The sequence below is a fragment of the Mustela nivalis genome, assembly GCF_964662115.1.
Source record: "Mustela nivalis genome assembly, chromosome: 15".
Taxonomy (NCBI): Eukaryota; Metazoa; Chordata; class Mammalia; order Carnivora; family Mustelidae; genus Mustela; species Mustela nivalis.
Window position 1 is genome coordinate 18,940,075 of NC_139034.1, and position 19,805 is coordinate 18,959,879.

Here is a 19,805-nt window from a genome sequence, read left to right on the forward strand (position 1 = left end):
ACTGTATCTTTAGTGCTAATGTCGGATTTGTGATCTGGCTGTAGAGTCATTTGAGGTGGCATGGCAGGGAGAATGTAAACTCAATTTTGGGATACCGTCTGGAGGATGAGAAAGATGTGAAGTGGTTCCGTACACTTAGCATCGTGCCCAGCATAGACTCCCAGGGCTAGAAGGGACTAAAGATTTAGCCAGAGGTAAGCCCTGTGGGGTATGAATAAAGTCCCGAGAGGTAATGTGACTCATTTAAGGTCCCATGGCTAGTAGTGCCAAACTTCAAACCAGAGCCAAAGTCTTTATGACCTGCAGTCCTTTGCTCTTTTTACTAGAGAACATAGCTTCCTGCTTGTATTCATTTTCCACTTATATCCATTTCATTTTCACCATGAACACAGTGGCTTAAAACAGCACACATATATTATCTTGCTGTTCTAGGTCTGAAGTTGAAAACCACTTTTGCTGACTGGGTCCTGCTAGAGATGCTGAAGGAAGAATCTGTTTCTGTGCCTTTTCCAGCATCCAGAGGCCACCAGCACCCCTTGGCTTGGGGTCTCTTCCTTGTTACTTCACTTTTTTGCTTTTACCATCCCATCTTCTGTTCCTGACTCTGACTGTCCTACTCCCTCTTGTAAGGAGACTTGCAATTACACTGGCCCTAGCCGGATAACCCTGAATAATCTTCCATCTCCAGATGCTTAATTTGGTCATACCTCTAAAGTCCATTTTATCATATAAGGAGCCATATTTACAGATTGCAGAGATTAGGATGTGGACATCTTTGGGGCACTATTCTGCCTGTACTCCTACCTCTCATTATTCCCTCTTCTGTCTTCTGACACCAAACAGTAAAGAAGGCATAAAAGATTTTTATTGTCAAAACTATACCGTAAAACTCATGGAACACTGGGGTGGTTTTCTTCAATTGATACAGCACTTTTGCCTCGGTCCATTTCCCTGACCCACAGATCAGTGAAAGGCCAACATCATGCCTATTTTATAGATTAGTAAGGAAGGGGAAAGTTAAGAGATTTGTTGAATTAGACATTGGTTCTTAAGGCATATCTGCCTAAACCAAGTGACATTGAACTGCTCTCAGTGCTTAGAGCAGTATTCAAAGTCCTTAGGTTCCTAATTTTTTTGGTTAAAATTCAGAGAAGGTGGCTTCATTTGTTCTTTCAACCACATTGTTTTCTTTTATCTCTATAGCAAGAGATAAGAGAATATTTGCCTAATATCTGTTCGTTTGACTTCATGTCCTTGGGTTGTGCCAATGGGCGGAGTGTGTGGTAAAGAAAACTTATTCTTAATCCTAAACATATTATGTAAGTTGCTGATTCAGAACAGGGAGGTGCCTGTTACCAAGAGCTATGTAGTGAGGAGGCTGTGGGAGAGGAGGAGACCTCATTAGCAAGGGAAGGTTGTCACCTTGGAGAGTTCCATCATTTCTGAGCTTTTTCACTGACAGATTAAGCTTGTCTCTCTCTGAATTCCTTTCTTGGAGAATGATTGGAGAGAGAATAAAAATATTTGCAATTTATATGAACTTTACCAGTCTTCAAATATTCTGAAAACCTGGCATTATATTTTATTAAAAACAAATATAGTAGGTACTCAATAAATGTTTGCTGAGTTTTGAATGAATGAATCTCATCATGGGTTGATTGATTCTGCATGAAAAATACATGAAGAATGTTTTCATTTGGGCTTATTTGCTTCTTCTACCTTTGATGATGACTTAAAGAGTCACTTAACTTTTAAAGTTGAGCTAAACAAATGTAGCCTCATAGAAATGTGCCAGATTTGGTATGCTTAGGAGACCAAGTTGAGGAAAATATTTTGCTGCATTTTGCTAGGGCCTTAAAGAATGTTTGAAAATAGTCACAGAGTTCCTTCTATGAATCCAGTGTCTGAGTGACCGGCTCCTTATATCCAGGCTTCTTGTGTGGGAGGGGCCAATGCCAATTTTCAAGGGTATTGGGGAATCTAAGGACAACCATCACATTAGAACCAAAAAATGTTTGAGTACCCAACATGTCCCAGTCCTTTTAGAATGTAAACTCTCTAAACAACTTTGTGAAATAGGGATTTCTCTCATTTTATAGATTAGGAAACTTTGAAGGAGGTTAAGTGACCTTTGACAAGCTGGAAAATCTCAGTATTCTGAAGCCTGTGTATTTCAGCACCGAATCAAGTATGACTTTGACTTCATGGTGGCTTACTTGTATGCCAGAAATCTCTACTAAATGAAAAGACTGAGAAAAAAATCCATGGAGTGTCTGAAAGGAAGTGAGGTCATAAATTTAACACATCTTCAAAAGAAGGTTTTATGGTGACAAACTGACAGAAAGGAGGGGTTTAACTTTCATGTTTGTGAACAGCCACAGAAGCAAGAGCTCTCCTGCATCTCAGGTCCACATCTACTCACGAGGGACTCTACAGTCCCTTCCCCCTCTTTGCTTGCTCTCCTCCTCTTTTAGATGGGATTAATGACAGTGTCTATTTACAAGACTGGGATGTTTACGAAAGAAAGGAGAATAATCCATGTTAATCCAGTTTACGGTGTTCAGGAAATCCTGCAGGAAATGCTAGTGGTAATTATTTGGGGGAAGTCAAAGTCTTTTTCAATTTTTTATTCATTTTAATTAGAACTAGTCTTTCTTTAAGCCTTATTTCTCCAAATCACCCAAGATTCTGGAATTTTAGATTATTATTTTGGGGATGAATACACATTTTCAAAACATCCCATTTTGGTCATTGTTTTAATTTATGTGCCACCACCCACTTCTGCACCATGTGTAGAAAAATTATATTCTAGTTATGATGAGTCAATAATAATAACAGAGAATGACTCAGTCCATGAGGAAGTATGTGCTTGGAAAATGTCCTTCCAAAAAGCAAACCTGAATAAAATCTTTCACTTCAAAAATGGAAGCAGATAAAGGAAGTGGCTTGTCTGATTTGAGTGTACTTTCACTGCTGTATATGACTGTACTTTCAGGTTTCTTCCCTTCCAAATATTTCTTTTGCCGGTGTCAGCTAAAGGTAGGGAACATTGACCTTACAGGTGGTCTAACACTTTTACTTTCATTTCCTTCGTTGCATGGAGCAAGGATTGCCAATGCCTACCTGTGCTTTTGGTATTGAAAATTCAGCAGGGTACCATGACTTTATCAGAGTCTTCCAAAAGGCCACAAGATGGGGATGTTACTCTACAAATTTAGATCTTTTAACTTATTCTACAAATAATTATTGAGTGCCTACTGTGTGCTTGGCATTGTGCCAGGTTCTGGGATTACAGTGATAAGTAAAACAGACCTTGCCCAGTGGAGTTTTCAGTATCATAGAGAAGGTAGATGTTTGAATGTGGATTTCTCAGTCTGCTTAATACTGTCCTGACAGAAATGCAGGGGACTATAGGCATGGATGGTAGGGACCCTAAGTACAATTTGAGAAGAGTGTGGACAGAGCTCTTGGAAGACTCCCCAGAGAAAATAGTGTCTATGTTGAGACCTGCAGCATGACTAAGCATTACCTAGGAGCAGAGTTCTAATCTCCACAGGGGAATGGCATGCCCTAGGGCCCAGCAAGGAAGGTAGACTTGGTTCTTTGAAGCAACTGAAAAAATGTTAAATTGTAATTGAGCCCAAGAGTAGTGTTGAGAGATGGGTCTAGGCCATGCCATGAAGGGACTTGAATGTCATGTTTTTAAGGATCTTTTTTAGGTTAGTGGGAAAGTGGTTTCTCTTATATTGGTTTGTTCGCCTGGAAGGTCTTTCTTATCCTTTCCTGACTGGCACAGTCCCTGTCAAGTTTCACTGTACATGTGTTTTCTAGGAATCCTGATCCCTTATCCACCATGAGTGGGTTCAGCCCCTCATCTTTGGCACAGTATATTCTCCACCTAGAATTTAGGCAGTGGTCCTCAATTTTAACAGACGGGGCTCAGATACAGCTAATTGCTACTTGACTCCTACCACCCCTGCTTAGATTCTAAGTTCTTGGCTTCAGATTCCTGACTTAGAAAATGAGGCTAATAATGGCAGCCATGTCATAGGGTTTTGTGAAACAGCCTAAAAGTTGGAAGTGCTTAGCATAATACCTGGCACCTAATATGTGTTGAATAAATATTAGCTATTGATATCAGTTATGCTTAATGTTAGCTGTTGATGTCCATTATCCTGGATTTTAGTTTCTTAATTTCTCGTCTCCTTCTCCTATGATCTTCTAAAATTCTGGAGGACGGGGACTATACCTTGTTTTACCCTTATTACTCCAGCTCCTACCACCATTACTGGAACAAAGGAAGTACTCAGTCAATGATTATCCAATGAATGAGGATATTCATTGTGTGACTCACATTTATTTTACATTTAGAACTATTAATTTTAGGGTGATAGAGTTGAAGACTGTGTGTAGTGAAGCTCCTTTGTGATCTACCTCATCAGGAAATGGGAATCCTCCTGAGGGCAGAAAACATGAGTGATTTAAGGCTTTAAAATACTCATTGTCTTTTCCCAAGGTTTTCTTGAAACTAAATCAATGTCAATTGCTTTCTGAATTAATGAGTGATTTAAAAAAATTAATTTAACATTGAAAACTTTAACTTGTGAGAGTCTCCACATTTTATATTATTTTTTAAGCAATATGAACACATATTCAGGAGCATATAAATTTGCTTTTACTTGATTTTTAAACTTAGCTATAGAGACTTTACTTAATATAGTCAAACACTTTGAAACAATATAATTCATTTTGAGTATTTCTAATATATGAGGTGGTGCTAAACCAACTTTTAGAAAGGTGGCTTTTCTTAGTAGTTGAAAGAGCATGAGATTATAAACCTAGAGATCTAGATTATACTGTTGGATCTTCGTTAAACAAGCTTTCCAACTTTAGAGGTCAATTTTCCTTTTATGAACCTCCATTTCGTTTCTAAACTTGGCCAGATTGAGCTGGATTTCAGATAAGATTCTCTCTGAGTTCCTAAATCCCATGATTTGATATCTTTCTGTGTGGATGATGAGCCAATGAGCTTCTGGCAAAACAGATTGGTGTGTATATAAATGCATTGGATTAAAATCAGACATTGATTTCTTTTTTTCACTGTAACACTTTTGTTGAAACTGCTTTTCTGGTGGAGGAGGGTGAGATAACAGCTGAAAGCTAGTATTTATTGAGACCTTACTAAATTAGGCTGAGTGCTTTACATGTGTTATCCAAATTCGATTCCATTGTAACTCAATGGAATGAGTATTATATTATTAGCCACATTTTACTTGTGAGGAGGCAAGTTTCAGAGATGTTGAGTAATTAAGCTAAGGTCACACAGCTTGTAAAGTAGTAGCAAGAGGCTGATTACAGAGCTCAGTCTCTTAGCCATTATGCTATATAGACTACTTCTTATAGAGTGTCTACTGTTTGTCAGGCATTGTGGTAGACAATCTACAAGCATTCTTTTATTAAGTCTCCCAACATTCCTATGGAGTAATTCTCATTAACTCCATATGTTTTCTTTATAAGAGGAACTAGAAATTATAGGACAAAGGCATATCAGGGAGAAAAGAAGTCCACAAACAAAATAGGAAAAACCTGAGGCCTTGGTATGGAAGTTGTTTAAGGAATATAAATAGCATTTTAAAGGATATGGTTTTCCTTTGACCTAGACTTTTATGATTATTTACAAAGCCAGCTGCTATTTTCTCTGAAATTCTTTTAATCTGGCATTAATAGAAAATAAAGAATTGAATTAAAGCCTCTGCCCTTAAGAATCTCAAATTTAGGGCACCTGGGTGGCTCAGTTGGTTAAGTGTTTGCCTTTGGCTCAGGTCATGATCCTAGGGTCCTGGGATTGCCCTGTGTTGGGCTCCCTGCTCGGTGGAGAGTCTGTTTCTCCCTCTCCCTCTTCCCCTCCTCCCTCTTCCCTTTTCTCTCTCTCTCTCTTTCTCTTGCTTGCTCTCTCTCTCAAATACATAGATGAAATAGTAAAAAAAAAAAAAAAAAAAAAAAGGAATCTCCAGTTAATACTCCACTTAAGATTACAAGATCCTGGCAAATTAGTAACATTGCTGAGCCTCCATTTTCTCATCTATAAAATGAGCATAATTCCTACCTTATAGGGCTGTTATGATAATTAGAGACAAGACATGGAAAGCATCTGGAATAATGTCAAGAATATAGGAGATACTCAGTCAATGATAACTGTAGTTATTTTTATGATTGTTGTAATTACTATTGTTTCCCTTTTAATTTTGAACTTCTTGATAACAAGGGATATGCCTTCCCTTGTGATTTTCAATGATTTTCAGGTAACAGGGATGTAAAATATTTTAAAGTGGAATATTGATTATAAATCCTTTCCATAAATCCTGTGGTAATAAGTCCTTTTTATTGACTGGATTGGTTAGGAGATACTGATTAGAGTTTCGATGTGAACCAATGAGATGAATGGAGGCTCCAGAACTGGATATGGAAGGGGAGTGTGTGGGCCAGAAAGATATATGGAGGAGGAGCAACTGTGAGGATTTGGTGATGAGCTGGAAGAGGTGGGAGGGAAGGTAGAGCGTCTCTGGAAAACTGAGATCTCCAGCTTGAGTGGAGGGTGGGAAAAATGGGAGAAGGACAGGTTGGGGAGGAGAAGCATTTGAATAACTGCATTTGACACATGTTGAGTTTGAGGTGTGTGGTAGGCAGCTAGATCCTTGGCTCTGAATAGGAGACATGCACTGGATCTTAGGGCCTCTGAGAGTAGACACAGGAAATTCAGAGCTCTTGGAAGGTACATTAAGAATAGGTTTCCTGAGGGTTGCTGGAGGGGAGGGGGATGGAATGATGAGGTGGCGGGGTGATGGACATTGGGGAGGATATGTGCTACGGTGAGGACTGTGAATTGTGTAAGACTGATGGTTCACAGACCTATTATTTATTAACCTGTTTATTAACATTATATGTTAATAAAAAATAAAATTAAAAAAACAAAGAATAGGTTTCCTGAAAACACTGACTATGACTGTCTACATATGTATGTGTGTATATATATATATATATAAATATATATTTTTTTTTTTTTCACTTTAACATTGGCCATTAAAGCCTCAAACAAAATGAGCAAATAGTGTGGAAATTTCAGGTAGGCACAGAAGTGTGAACGTTTTGGGGAAAGTTTTGAGGTGGTTTCTTAGCTCCTATTAAATCATAATTTTTTGGTGCATCACATGAAAATTCTAGAATTTATTATTTTAGCACATGTCCCAGCAAATTTCCTCCCATTTCAAATGTATTAAATCCACTTTTCTATTTTCATACCAACATTCAATATTTTATTGACCTTTTTGTCTTTAGAAGCACATTGAATTTTTTAAAAATTCCAAAATGAAAAATAAGATCTTATCTGCTAACGTATAATCTCAGTAATTTGACACAATAGAACAATTGTCTTATTGCTATTTTAAGTAGCAGTGTGCATACTCTTCCACAGCTCTTAAAGATTATATCATTTCCTTGTCCTTTTCATGAAGCAAAATAGATTAGCTAATTTTATCCTCAGGGCTGAGAACTTCAGTGTCATTTTCAGGCAAACAACCACGCTGCATTAACAGCTCTGCATGGAGACTTAGCTCAAGGTCTACTCTCCTCCTCCACAAACCCTCCATTCCCTCTTGTGCAGTTCTAGGCCAAGGGGCCAATTTGAAGCCTTGGTGTCTTCATACAAGAACTTCTGAAAATCAGAGTACCACTAATTCTTTTAAAATCTGCTTCTCCACAACCAAAAAAAAAAAATAGTGAATTTTAGGAAACTTCTGTATAGTTTCCTATTGCTGTCGTACTAAATTATAACAAACTTAGTGGCTTTAAGAACAACACAAGGGGTGCCTGGGTGGCTCAGTGGGTTAAAGCCTCTGCCTTCAGCTCAGGTCATGATCTCAGGGTCCTGGGATCGAGCCCTGTATCTGGCTCTCTGCTCGGCAGGGAGCCTGCTTCCTCCTCTCTCTCTGCCTGCCTCTCTGCCTACTTATGATCTCTCTCTAGTCAAATAAATAAATAAAATCTTAAAAAAAAAAAAAAAGAACAACACAAGTGAATCATCTTACAGTTCTGGAAGTTATAAATCCAACATCACCCTGAGCATCTTAAATTCTGTTACAGGGCTGCATTCCTCTTTGGATGCTCTATAGAAGAATTGGTTTTCTTGTCTTTTCTAGCTTTTAGAGGCTGCCTGCACTTGGGTATGCGGTTCCTTTCCATCTTCCTGTCAAGCCACCAACAGCCTGTCAAGTCTTTCTCCCTCCCCATCACTCTGACACTGACTCTTCTCCCACCTTCTTCTGTTTCTAAGGACCTTGTAATTCCACTGGGCTCACCTGGATAATCCAGAGTAATTTACCCACCCAAGGTCAGCTGATCAGCCAACTTTAATTCTTTACCCTTTTCCATGTAATTTAATATTCACAGGTTTTGAGGATTAGGATGTAGACATTTTAGGAGGCACCCTGACAAGGTGCTCCTGCCTACTGCACTTCTTAACCATATTACACATAACATGGTGTTAATGGTATAATCATAAAGTTTGATATGTTTATATAAAAGACATCAGGGTTCTTCTATAGTTGGATTCCACATAATTGTGCTGAAAATAACTCAGTGCTGCTCTTCTTATTTCAGATGTCAGGGGCCCATTTGAGACATGGAGTGCTGAACCTTTTAAAATAATATGATTGATTGTGTGAGGGAGGTAGGAAAAAGTCAAGAAAGACAAATTAGTGAGTCACTGTGTATTACTTTGGGCAACACTGTTCATTAGAACTTTCTGAGATGACAGAAAGGTTCTCTATCTACTCTGTCTAATATGGTAGCCATTAGCTACAGGTGGATATTCAGTCCCTGAAATATGGCTAGAGCAACTGAGGAACTGAATTTTTTTTTTAATTTATTTATTTGACAGAGAGAGATCACAAGTAGGCATAAGAGGCAGGCAGAGAGGCAGGCAGAGAGAGAGGAGGAAGCAGGCTCCCTGCTGAGCAGAGAGCCCGATGCGGGACTCGATCCCAGAACCCTGAGATCATGACCTGAGCGGAAGGCAGCAGCTTAACCCACTGAGCCACCCAGGTGCCCCTGAATTTTTAATTTTATTTAAAATCAATTTAGGGTTGCTTGGTGACTCAATCAGTGGAGCATACAACTCTTGATCTCAGGGTCCTAAATTCAGGCCCCACTATGGCATGTAGAGATTTTTTAAAAAGAAAATCTTTAAAAAATATATAAAATCAATTTAAGTTTCAAAGTTACATGAGTCAGAAATCCTGCTGTTTAAATTCCAGTTTGGCCTTTTACTAGTTTGAGGGCTTCTTTATAATGGCAGTTTATTTAGCCTGTTTGAATCTTAATTTACTACTCTTAAATTTGGGAAGATAATTCTTTGTTTGCATTTTTTATTTTTAAACAATTTTAGACTCACAAGAAGTTGCCAAATTAGCACAGAAAATTCCTGTGTATCCTCTGGCAGCTTCCACCAATGACAAGATCTTAGATAACCATAGAGCATTATTAAAATCAGATCATTGACATGGGTAAAGCACCATGAACTAAACTTCACCCCTAATTCAGATTTCACCCATTTTATTCATATAAACACTTTGGGAAGGATATATAGTTGAAATTTTATTACATGTGCAGATGTGTGTCATCTCCACCATAATCAGAATACATACCTGTTGAGTCCCTATAACCTCTGTTGGGTTATTTCTTTAAGTATTAACTTCTTCCCAGTCCTAACTTCTGGCAACACTGATCTATTTTCTATCAAAAATTTTTTTTTGTTTTGGGACTGTTTTATAAATGGGATCATTTTTTTTTCCCACTCAGCATACTGCTGATCCATGTAAGTTGTGTATATCAGTGTTCGTTCCCGCTTGTTGTTGAGTAGTGTTCCATTTTATGGATGTACCACAGTTTGTTTATCCGGTCACCCACTGAAGGACATTTGGGTTTTTCTTTTTTTTTTTTTTTTTTCTTTTTTTTTTTAAAGGCAGGCAGAGAGAGAGAGAGGAGGAAGCAGGCTCCCTGATGAGCAGAGAGCCCGATGCGGGACTCGATCCCAGGACCCTGAGATCATGACCTGAGCCAAAGGCAGCGGCCTAACCCACTGAGCCACCCAGGTGCCCCATTTGGGTTTTTCTAGCTTTGGGCTCTTAAAAATAAGGCTGCTGTGAATGTGCATCTGGAGGTTTTTGGGAGAAAATAAATTTTCGTTTCTCTATGATGAATACCCAGGCATATAATTGATGAGTCAAATATTTTATAGTGGAAATAACTGATTAACAACTAAATATATATCTTAAAATGACTATCTAAAATATCAAAACTATGCAAGTTCAGATTAATTGTATTTTTAAATAATCCGGGGGAAATAGGAACATATGAGAAGTTGAAAGGAACTTATAAATGTACATGTTAAAATGCATTCTTTTTGTGAGTCTGTTTTTCTTGATTGATTGATTGATTGATTTTGAAGGATTTATTTATTTGAGAGAGAAAGAGCACATGCCACTTGGGGGGGTGGAGGGAAGGAGAGGTACACATAGACTCCTGCACTGAGCACGGAGTCCAGTGTAGGGTTCGATCTCAGGAGGCTGAGATCATGACCCAAGCAGAAAACAAGCATCGACTAAGCCACCCAGGCACCCCCTCCTACTTAATTTAAATAATATGTAGTTCTCGCCTCTCCTTCACAGGTCATTAAAACTTTACATCAAGAATAACAAGATGGACCCTTGTGGTAATGGAATTGTTTTGTATCTTGACTGTAGTTGTAGACCTATGTAAAATTTTGTGGGACTACACAAACACTCTCACATGCACACACATACGGAGTGCATATAAAACTAGGAGAATATGAACAAGGTTGAAGGATCATATATGACTGTTAGTATGTCAGTTGTGATTTGTACTATAGGTAGGCAAGATATTACCACTGGAGGGAACTAGATCAAGAGTACTCTCTCTTTTTTCTTACAATTGCAGAATAAGCTACAGTTATTTCAAAAATAGAAAGTTTAATTTAAAAAACCACATCAACCATTTGCTCTATTTCTGGGGCTTGCCACCAATCTGTAGGCTTTATATAATCTTTGAATTTTCAGAGTATATATGGTTCAGTCAAAAAGCTCAACTGCCTATCCTGAAACAGTTTTTTTGAGCAACTGCACAATAATCTGCATGATCAAAGCATACTAAACAACTTATGACTCAGAAACATGACATTCCAGCAAATCTTCTGGCGCACTCTTTTGAAAAATACATGAGAACATCTTAGGGAAAGTCTTTCGTTGACCTCTCCCATTCTGTAGATGCTCTGCTATGGGGTTCCACTTGAATGGGTTCTGCCCTGACCAAACTGTGCTTGCTTTGGGGAAATTCTATTTTTACTTGTCTAACAGATAATTCTTTATATTGGAAAATGAGGTCGAGTAAATACTCAGCCACAGTCCAGAATTATAGCTATAGACACTGGCAACTATTTAGAACCTCGCCTGATTTAGAATAGTTTTTGAAAACCCCAGAATGAAATGACCCAGTTACTCTGGTTTCTACTTTATCTTCAAAGACACCATCTTTTGAATTCTCCCTGACGGAGAAATATGCTGGATACGAGCTTTATAAGGGTGCCAAGCCTGTTTTGTCCATAAAGAATTTCTCCCTGCAATACATCCAGCTGAACCTTATAATTATAGTCAGAGCCTTGCTCACCATGGCGACCATGGCTGGTGCTATCGGATATTAAATCTATTGATACTGAGTGTAGAGTCCATCTCAGAGAGTTTTCAAATGGCCCATGCAGTCTCTTCCCCAAGGGTAAAGCACATCTTAGCTCCTTGTGGGCTTTTAAAGGTTCATCTTATCTCTTGATACAATGTGTTCTTTTGATTTGCTGGTGATTTTGTTACTCCCCATGGACAGATGCAAACTAGAGGACAAAAGGAGGGAAAGAGGTCCAAAGAATGAAGAGTTCTTCCTTTTCAAATCACATTTCTTATGGTTGGTTGACCTCATACCCAGGTCATTTCCTAAACTCTTCTACTCTTGGAGTGAGAGCCAACTTTTTATTTCTCTCAGACTGTATTGGAAAAATGATGGGCTCCTGGACCAGAGTGCCCTATTGAACAGAACTGCCTTAAAGCCTATAGTGAATAATTCCTATGAAGCTGATTAGCCTATCTTGAGGTATAATAGTTTGAAATGGCAGAGATTTACTATTGCTCTATGTTATAGTACTAAGCTGTAGGGGCACCTGGGTGGCTCAGTGGGTTAGGCGTCTGCCTTCGGCTTGGATCGTGATCTCAGGGTCCTGGGATCGAGCCCCGCATTGGGCTCTCTGCTCCCCCTCTCTCTCTGCCTGTCTCTCTGCCTACTTGTGATCTCTCTCTGTCAATTAAAAAAAAATTATCGTACTAAGCTTTATCAAACAGTATACAGTTGAAATACTATATCAGCCTTTATCATGTTATACTGTAAATCATACTTGAAAATATAAACACAAAATAAATATATGAAAATAACAGAAAAATATAAACATTTAAGACATAACAGAAAAAAAAATTGGTCTCAGAGTCAGGAGACCAGGGACTCTTTCTGGTACTCATTATTTAATTCCTTGCTGACTGGTTTGCTTTACCCCTCTTTGCCCCAGTTTTCTCCTCTATAGATGGATATTAACTATAATAATACCTATCTCATAGGTAATTTTGGTAGCATAAAAAGAGGATGTTCAGCTGAAGCATACTACTCTTGAGAAAGGGAAGAATAATACTAGAAGTTATTAAAACCTAAGTATAGTTTTAGCAGACACTGACAAGAAGCCTTAATATTGGGGCACATGCATGGCTCAGTTGTTTAAGCAACTGCCTTTGGCTCTGGTCATGATCCTAGAGTCCCTGGATCAAGTCCCACTTCTCCCTCTGACCTCTCCCCCTCATGCTCTCTCTCTCAAATGGGTATAATCTTAAAAAGAAAAGAAAATTAAAGCCTAATATTTATCAAAATGCCTAGTTCTGGAGACTTAAAGCCTAATCTCTTTTCACTTTAGAATAGCCTTGAGACACTGTGGGTTGCCTGTGCAAGAGCTTTCCTTTTTATTTTTTCCTTCCTAGTAGAGAGTGCTTTGCACATTAGAGGTTAAAAAATATCTAACTTATTTGCCCTCTCAATCTCTTTTGTAACTGATACTAGTTATTTGTAAGTTGTGGCCTGTGAGGTGTAAGAGTAACATCTGGATGACATGTGAAGGATTTTTTTTTTCGCTTTAAAAAATAAAATTAAAAAAGATACATTCAAAGAGCGTGTTCTCATCCGCTCCATTTTCTTCCTATATTTTGGATAGCATTCTGGAGCTTTAGAAACCCTCTTATGACCATCTGGTGGTAAGCCCAAGGATAGAAGCCCACATGCTGGCCACAACAGAGTGAAATCATGGAAGATCTTGACTGAAATAGACATGCACCTGAACCACCTGAGGACAACTTATTTTAGATTTTGAGAAAATAAAACCTTTTATTAATTTTTTTAAAGATCCCATTTGTTTATTTATGAGAGAGAGAGCATGAGTGAGGAGAGGGGCAGAGGGAGAATGAAAGGTAGACCCCCTGCTGAGCAGGAAGCCCCAAGCTGCAAGTCTCCATCCCAGGACTCCAGGATCATGACCTGAGCCAAAGACAGCCATTTAACCTACTGAGTCACCCAGGCACCCCTAAAACCTTCTATTAATTAAGCCACTTTCTGTAATGTTCTGTTTGCTTGCATCTGAAGTCATCCAAACTGATATACAAAAGAGTTTCCCAGGAGCACAAACAGGGCTCACCATTTATATATAACATGATGGTGATACTCCTTGGAGTTGTACAACATGGTCTTGGTGATGTTGGTGAACTCTTACTCATTCTTGAAAATTTATCTCTCATAATGCCTTTTCTGAGAAGTCCTTATATACAGAGTAACCACTTCTAGTTGAACACAGAATCTTGTAATTATATTTTGCAGTAGAGAGTTATTTTTATAATATATTGAATTGAGGTTAAATGTCCATGAGTCTGTTTTTCAAGCACATTTATCTTCCTAGTATTCAGTAGATGCTCACAAACAGTTTCTGGAACAAAAGAAACTTTACTCACCTCTTGAATGATACTAGGATCTTCATTATAGCAAAAATTATTCAGATGCCATATGGTAGAAACCTAGAAATATTGATGCTTTTTTCCCCTGTGAATTTTAGAAAAAGATACAGGTGATGAAAACATTTCTTGATGGTGGATCTTTATTTTAGTGAAATCTAAAATTTATATTTCAGGACCATACTTCCTTCATCCCAGCTCTATACTTCCTACCTCTGTACCTGCAGCTAAAAGATGAAAATGGATTTAGCCTGATAATCCTAAGGCTGGAATGACCTATCGTATCATTGAAAGATGCAGCCATGTTCTCTAGACTGCTTAGTAAGGCAAGAGATTGTATACAGACATTTGGAGAAGCATTTAGAAACCATAAGAATTAAACCAATAGGAAGCTGGACTTTAACCCTCAGGTGGCAAAACTTTACAGCTCAATCACTTGACAGGCTGTTGATCATTCAAGAATTTGCCAAATTTAAAATTAATTCATTTATTCATTCAACAAATACCTTTTGAAAGAATACTATGTATAACTTTTTTTTCCCCTGAGTTCTAGACATATACAGTATATTCAAGGGCCCTGCCTTCATGAGCCTTAATATATTTATTCACATGTTGATGATAGTGATAATGGCTGTCTTTAGGATCAGGAAGAACCCTATAATCTCCTGACAGAAGTCTCAGAGAGTATTGAGACTTACTTTTTTAAGCTGAGTAGGGAAGGTAAGGGTCCTAGCTTTCGTTTGAGGGGTTGCTGGTGTAATTCTTCGCAATGTGTCACTGTAAAGAGAACTGGAATGTAGTGGATGATGTTAACTTCTGAGTTTGGTCATTTGGTTAGAGCCTATGCCAATTTTCTATTTGTGCCCATGATCTGAATTCTGTTTGAGCCATGTCTAAAAGTAATCTTAGAGGTCATGTATGTAGTATAGCTATCCTGGATGGGTAGCTCTACCAAATCTGGTAACACCAATAATACAATGTTAACCTGACTTCATCAGACAGGACATGACTATGTCCCAGAAACCATGTAAAGGTGAATCACATGCCATCACATTGACCCTGTACTAATAAAATGAGCAAGCCATTATTCAAATTGGTTTGGCAGATTTTCCCATCATAGTTCTCATCCCTCTTCAGAAAAATCTGTGAATCTTTAGAACCCTGTTTGCTTACCAGTCACTATGTGTCAGAAATTGTGAACATAAATATGTTACATCCTTTAAGCTCATTATAAATTGATGAGATAGGTAATACCACCCCTCACTTATTGGTGAAGAAACTGAGATTTCAAGAGCTTATGTTACTTGTCAAAGATTACATAGCGTGCAGGTGGGCCAGCTGAAACTCAAACCAGGTCAATGGGATGCCTAAGTCCATTCCTATTTCTTTTATACCGTATTTTCTTCCAGATAAATCACTATGTAAAATTAACTTAATTTTTAAGTGCAGACATTTATCTTATGAGATAACATATTAATGTATATCAATCATACCACTCATGAAATGACATGACTTTGTTATATATAATTTAATCCATATGTAAAGTGAAAAACTTTAGAAATTATTATAATTTTCCACTTTTTGGTCCTTCTAGGTCATGGTCACTTAAAAACAAAAACAAACCTGCAAAGTCCATCATGTTTCATTGTTGTAAAAAGTAGTAAACTGAGAATCTGTCACAATCTTGCTTGCTAAGTCTGCTACTAAATACACAACTAAGAATGGCAACGGTAATTTTAAGCATTCAGTATGCATTTGAAATACTGGCAGAATTTCATATGTAGAGCTCTAATAATAGCAACAACTCCACCAACCTTGGTTTTAATGCATTCTTTTTATTCATATGTCAGGTTCCCTTAAGGTTTTATCTTGCAGTGTTAACAGTGAAATCTGTCACCAGTAGAGGACTAAATGAAGTCACGAGTCATATAACAAGCAGAACAGACAAGTAACCTTCCCTTGGATACTTAAGAAAATACTGGCAGAAACCCTGATATAATCAATTTGCAAATAACTTGAAGACAAGAAGGTACTTAGTGGATAATGACTAATGTGTCCTACTTAAAACCAAATCCTTTAAAGCTAATCTAATATGGTAGATCAAGGAGAAATGATAGATGTACTCTGTCATGATTGCAACAAATCTTTTGATTATCTGCATGTTACGCCCATCAATGAACAAAAAAGAAAAAAATGACCTATAGCACATAGTTGGCTGGGTTATAGTAACTACATAATGTCAAACATCTGGATGAAGCTACCAGATGCCCTATGTCTACGATGTCAAATGTATCTGTATAAACATACATATATACATCAGTGCATACACATATACCCAGAGTACATTTATTTGGAAATATCTGATTTTTGGCCTTTGTATTGTATTGGAATTTTATATCATATAGACTTGCCTAAAGTTCTATGTCCCAAACATGAAGGATGTGCATATTATGAGTGAGTTCACAGGAATGCAGGAAAAATAAGTGAGACACCAGAATATACTTTCTAGGCATAGGAGTGAAAGATACCAGGACAATTCAGTCTGAGAAAAAAAAAACTGCAGATAAGAGATAATTGATAACCTTATTTGAATATGCCTACCTGTATCAAAACAACCAAAAAGTTTGGTCAGATGATTATCCAAGCAAGTCAAATGAATTTTAAAAAAATCTACCATTGCCATCAAAATATAATTGATAGCCTATACATGTACTGATTGAATTTTAATAATAGTTGACACATATTAAATATAGGAATATGCTGGCCCTTGGAGAGTCTTGCCTTGGTGGGGAAATAGGTAGCTTAATTAGATCAAAGACAAAAATTAGGGGAAAAATTTTTTTTAAATGATCAAAGAAAGAATATAAAAGCCAGGGCTCCAGAAGCCAGATTAAGGAATACAGACCCTCTGCATGCTCATAGAAGGTTCTACCCACCCAAAACCAGAGGGCCTCAGCCTAGAAGCATCTTATAATCTTTCTGCCCCAGTTAAAACTGTAAGGTTTGCAAAGTTGAGTATTGGCACCACACCATTTCTATTTCCCTATTTCGTTCCCAGTCTGTTTTCTTCAGGAGTTCCATCAGTGACTCCTCTGAAGAGACCTGCCTCCCTTCATCAACCTTCTAAGATCTATAACCCTCAGTTGGTGCATGTGTGCCCCCTCTCCCACTCCCAACAACCTCACTTTTACCCATGAATGCATTTCCTTACATTTTAAAACCTTAGAGTCAGTCTTTGCAGATTTTAAAAAAGGAAGTAATACATGGATTCATGTGAAGCTGCTTGATGAGAAAAGGCCTGAGGAGAATTCTTCCCTAGCAGAGAACTGTCCACCCACGCTCCAGACCCTGAACCCTGCCCTGCTATCAGTATATTTAAAATATGTAAGACAGGGCACCTGGGTGGCTCAGTGGGTTAAGCCTCTGCCTTCGGCTCAGGTCATGATCTTGGGGTCCTGGGATCAAGCCCCGTATCGGGCTCTCTGCTCAGCAGGGAGCCTGCTTCTCCCTCTCTCTCTGCCTGCCTCTCCATCTACTTGTGATCTCTCTCTCTCTCTCTCTCTTTCTCTCTGTCAAATAAATAAATAATAGCGGGGCGGGGGGGAGGTTGGGGGAACCAGGTGGTGGGTATTAGAAAGGACACAGATTGCATGGAGCATTGGGTGTGGTGCAAAAATAATGAATACTGTTATGCTGAAAATAAATAAAAAATAAATTTAAAAAAAAATCTTAAAAAAATAGTATGAAAGACAACAGCAGTTACCCAGAATCACACTGATGATGGGAATATCAAGTCAGGTAAAGAATGGTGAACAGACAGGAGACAGGTGAATGTGGTTGAAGAAACATGGGGCTATGTTTGGAGACTCATAGAACACCAGATTGTCAGGTCCTATTAGAATTAGCCTCCTTGCTTACTCAAACATAAGGCTGATCCTATCTCAAGCCTGTGTGATTCTATCAGGATAAAATCTGGCTAAGTTCCATGAGTGTGGAGAAAAACTGCTCAGGATCAAAACATGGCCCTTATTTGTGCTGTAAATTTGGGCTAACTACTTGACTTCTCCAGCTCACTCTACTTTATTACATTTTTAAGTCTAGACAGATAACAAAACAAGAAACCAAGTCAGATATGTAGCATTTGCCAATTTCTGTGTTGTAAACGCTCCCTCCTTCACCAACTCCAAGTTACTGACATGTCACTGTCAACTCCATAGTTGGGCAGAAACGTGCCGTCACACATCATTATCATATTTCCACTGTACATGTAAGAGTAGGCTTAAAAACCTCAGAAAACTGGGGCGCCTGGGTGGCTCAGTGGGTTAAAGCCTCTGCCTTCGGCTCAGGTCATGATCCCAGGGTCCTGGGATCGAGCCCCGCATCTGGCTCTCTGCTCCCTGCTTCCTCCTCTCTCTCTGTCTGCCTCTCTGCCTAGTTTCTCTCTGTCAAATAAATAAAATAAAATAAAAAATTATTAAAAAAAACACCTCAGAAAACTGCAAGAGCACAGGATAATAGTAAAATTTATAATTTTGAAAGTGATAAATTTTAAATATTTATTGCTCTTCTTTAAAAATGAAACTTATCTGTAAGCTTATATAATTTATTGTTTAGTAATGTGCATTTTTAACACTGGATTGCAAAATTCCTGAAAATTTAGCCATAGGCTCTCATGAACTGGTGCCTGCTAACTCCAGGATATCACTGTATGTACCCCAGAAGTTCTTAAACACTCCTGCTTAGATTTGCATGTTTATGCCAACCGAAGAAAGTATTCTACATTTTGTTCCTGGTCTTGCAACTCTGACCTCCAGGGAGGATAGTACCATTTTACCTGGAACGCTGTAAAGCAAATTTATATCTTCATATATTACCTTTGTGATGTGGGGAGTGGTTTGGGATCCTAAATCCCTTTTTCAGACCCCTGTGCTGTCATTTCTTGGTGGTAATCCTACTGCTAATTGGTTTTCTCCCAAGAGTAGAAACTCACTATCTCATTTTGTCTTCTAATTACCAATCTCTGTTCAAATTAAGAAAAAAAAAAAAAAAAAACAGATACATTTGCTTCCTGTTGTATCTTGTGGATGTCCATGTTTACTACACACCACTGTTTTTTTCTTCACTGGTTTTACATTTGTGTGTGCACGCAAGACTTTTTTTTTTTTTTTTTTTAAGTATTATCCTGCTGAGGATGCTTATTTCTGGGGTGCCTGGATGACTAAGTCAGTTAAGTGTCTGCCTTCTGCTCAGGTCATGATCCTAGGGTCCTGGGATCCAGGCCTGCATCAGGCTCCCTGCTCAGTGGAGGGCCTGCTTCTCCCTCTCCTCCCTGCTTGTGCTGTCACTATCTCTGTCTCTCTCAAATAAATAAATAAAATCTTTTTTAAAAAGATACTTATTTCTAAAATATTATTTGAACTTGAGCATTCTAAAATCACTTGTGGTAAATTTTGCCTCTTATTCCTTACTCTACAACAGTGCCTTTGACTTTTTCAAAATAGTATATTTAGTACCTAATATGTTGTGTGGAATCTGGTAGATATGTAAAATTATTTCTTCTAGCTTCATCAACATATAATGGAAACATAACAGTGAGTAAATTTAAAGTACAACGTGTTGTACTACGCATGCATTGCAAAGTGGTCATCA